The following is a 3,809-nucleotide window of genomic DNA, read 5'->3' on the forward strand; positions in this document are numbered from 1 at the left end:
ACTTTATGTTTTTCCTGCTATATCCACTAGTAGAATCTATGGAACTCACTGCGCGTGCACACACACACACACACACAAATTGTGATGAAGCAGATCCTGACTCCTGGTGACCACATATGTGTCCAGAGGAGACCTGAGTCCTGTGTAACTTAGAATGCTTGTTTTTTGGGGAAGCAGATTTCCAGGGGACTGTAGAAGACTCAAATAACCAACCTTTGTGCTAAAATCCAAATGTCTGACTATTTGTCTCACAGGCCTTACCAAAGACAACTTCAGGACCTACTCACACTTGGAATTTTGTTTTTTCTCAAAAAAAAAATGAAGTTTTTATTTCTGAGACCTAAGTCACCAAGTATCGGTTTCAAGGAAATTTTAGAACCTCTAAATTCATGTAGAACTAGCTCCTCTGCTTAGCCAGCTATACTCATTTTAATGATATATTTAGAGAATGAATAGCTGTTTCTCTAGTAATGTTTGTTCCTTAAAAGTATTTTGGAATGTAGTCTGTGGTGGCCTTAGAGCCAACAATTGATGCGCGGGTTGACTCAGATCTTCGGCGTATCGAAGAAAAACAAACTCTACAATATGGAGTAGCTTGGAAAACCATATCTGAGTAGAAGGATGTAATGGCTTCTGAATTAATTGATAATATAGTCAGAGGCTATCTTCAACCTCCACAAAGAGTGTTTGCTCCGTCATTCGCCCAGTAGGAGGCGTCTCAGAATTACTTCCCTGTGATGTTGAAGTTAATCCTCCTGAGAAGCTTCACATTCCAAATAGTCAAGCTCTCCTTGTAGCCCTGAAAGCTCAAGAGAAGACTCATCATTCAGAACTAGAGAGAACACAAGCTGAAGATAACCTGAACAGACTGTCCAAACAAACTGCCCAGTATAAAAAGACTTAGGAGAACGAATCAAATGAGCGAAATTGGCACACGAGGAACTGGTAAAGCAGAAAAAAGGTATAAGCGCGCAGTTAAGCTCAGCCCAGTCTCGCTGGCCTCTTCTAGGGAAGCAGCTGCGGTACAAAGGGAATGGAGCTCCGTGCAGACCGAAAGAAGAACATAATCCCAGAGCCACAGGCTCAGCGGCCACGAGAAAAAGAACAAGACCCGATGAAGCTGCATGCAAAACTTGAAATGCCTGATGTCTTAGGAAAAGAATGTTTTAGACTTGCAATAACTCAGAAAACTGCGGAGGACTCGATAAAATATTTATAGGAAAAAGTGAAGGAAGAAGAAAACCAGCACAAGCTATTTCGGGACAAAGTTGCTGAGCTTCAAACTAGCCTGGAAATCATAGAATTTTAATGTCTTCAGTTTCAAATCCAATGCACTCTGGGAAAGAAGAAATCTTTGAAGGGAGCACCAAGAACTACTGAATCAGATAAAGGAGGTGCAAAACCATTTAATCTATGAAGACATAGGAAGTGAACTAGAGAATTTCATGAAGAAAATGGAAGTTAAAGGAGAACAAATTTCCAAACTGAAGAAGCGTCAAGACAGGGTCAGAAGGTTTTAATAAAAGAGTTTAATTATATATATATAGTTCTGATATTATTATGATTACTCTAGCCTTTTTTGCATTAATATGTAACTAGTATAGTTTTCTTTTATTATGACTTATTTTTAAATTTATAATGTTTATTTCTTGAGGACAATAGAAAGCTCAATTTTGTCACTTTATCTGTTTCACTTTGTGTAGGATTATTTTAAAATCATCAATAAGAAGATTCAACAGAGGCTTAATACAACTGGACACCCTGCAAATGGATTTTTGGGGTTTCATGGTCATCCATAGCCTTCTGAAAACTGAGTACTCAGAATTTAAGCTCCATTATCATTCCTTCCTCTAGTCACAGATTTTATTGTTTACAATGCTTAGATCATGTAGAATGGTGTGTTTCTTCCATGTGGAATTAACTGTTACTTCACTTAGAAGCCTATTTATTTTAAGACCACAGATGCTGTGCTTTCTGTTAGCTGGGCACTATTTGGTTTCTTCACCACGCTTCATTATAGCACCCATATTTTAAATGATCTCTTCATGAGGGAAAGTATCAAGTAGGGCCATGTTATAAGAACTAATTTTTTTTTCAATCTTATAACTATGATTGATGCAAGGTCAAAATCAATTCATCTACCTATGTTTTATATATATCTCTGGTCCACTTGAAAAACACCATTGTCCTTCTATTGGGGAATGTTATAAATCAATTCCATAGGGTACATAGTAATCCTATAGATAGCATCATTAACTTAACCAATGCTATGAAATTTCAAACATGTCTTAGAAAAGGGAACTAAGCATGTTACTACAAATAAACAAAATACAACTCATCTCAGTGCCATCGTGATTCTATGAGGCCGGAGGCAACTGCCCTTGGGGTTTCTGAGACTGTAACTCATCAAGGGAACAGAATTCCTCATCCTTCTCCCAGGGAGAAGATGGTGATTTTGAACTGCAGACCTTGTAGTTATCAGCCCAATGCACAACCCACTATACCACCAGGGCTTCTGTGTATAGCATGTATATTTGACAGCTTTTTAGACAAAAATACATAGATTGTTGACCTGTGTATTTGATGAAAACTCAGTGATTGGACACTCTTTACACAAAAAAATATGGAGATAGGGACAAACTTGTGTACCTTGAGAACATGGAGACTCAATTCCTATTTGTCTATAGCACGAAGCCTGGGACACAGAAAGCTGAATGGAAACGAGGTCAAAAGTGACCAATTAGTAACAGTGAGATTATTCTCCCCTTTGGGGGTCTATATAAATAATATTAAGAATTTTTGTCAATAGAGGAATGCCCAACTGTTTTACCAATCAACAGAGGTATAACCACCTACTCAAAGACAGACCTGTCCATAGCCCCTAACCTCTGTACTTGAATTTCAGCTGTTTAACCATGCATCCTTGTAGGAGTGTCTATTGATTTTGGGTGACTGTAGAACAGCGGTTCTCAACCTGTGGGTTGCAACTCCTTTGGGGCTCGAGCGACCCTTTCATAGGGGACGCCTAATATTTCCTGCATATCAGGTATTTACATGATGGATCATAGCAGTAGCAAAATGACAATTATGAAGTAGCAATGAAAATAATGTTATGGTTGGGGGTCAGCACACCATGAGGAACTGTATGACAGGGTCGTAGCATTGAGAAGGTTGAGAACCTCTGCTGTAGAACAGTGTGTATGGCAGAAACTGATTGGACTTCCCATCCCCCAATGAGAAACTTACCCCAGCTGAAGTGAGGCCTTCTCTTTCACGGTGGTTTTTAAGAGCACAAACATAGAGATTATGAGAAGCAACAAGCACACCACCTCGTTACTGGGAAAACTGCATGAGATTGCACAACCGAGAACAAAAGGCTATGACTTGATATTTATCCTATAATCATAAATTCATACAGTATTTGTCCTTTGACTAAATTGATTAAACTTTACTCATACTTTAAACTTTCCTAAAAGTCAAGAAAAATTTCAAGCCTCCAATTGCATTATTGAGGTTCTATTGGGAAAATACTGAATAATGCAAGAAACATCAAAAGAAGATGGAATTAGTTGACATTCCACCATTTCAACCTGTAGTGTATGAACAAGAACCATTATTGCTGAGGGAAGACGTTCAAGTTGCACTGAAAGTATTAGTCAAAACAGGACTCCAAAAATTGAAGGACAATCAGTCAAATGTTTCAATAAGTTGATGAAGCATTGAAAGCACTCACTCTTCTATGCCAAGACATTTAGAAGAAAGACAGGTACTTGGCCAACTGGCTGGAAGAGACCCATGTTTGTATCCAT

General features: G+C 38.4%; 1 pseudogene; it reads left to right on the top strand.

The window, feature by feature from the left end:
- Positions 1-626: 626 nt before the first annotated feature.
- LOC142451393 (centrosomal protein CEP57L1-like) lies at positions 627-1,380 on the top strand (annotated as a pseudogene).
- The last annotated feature ends 2,429 nt before the right edge of the window (positions 1,381-3,809 follow it).

Source organism: Tenrec ecaudatus, chromosome 6, assembly GCF_050624435.1.
Source record: "Tenrec ecaudatus isolate mTenEca1 chromosome 6, mTenEca1.hap1, whole genome shotgun sequence".
NCBI lineage: Eukaryota > Metazoa > Chordata > Mammalia > Afrosoricida > Tenrecidae > Tenrec > Tenrec ecaudatus.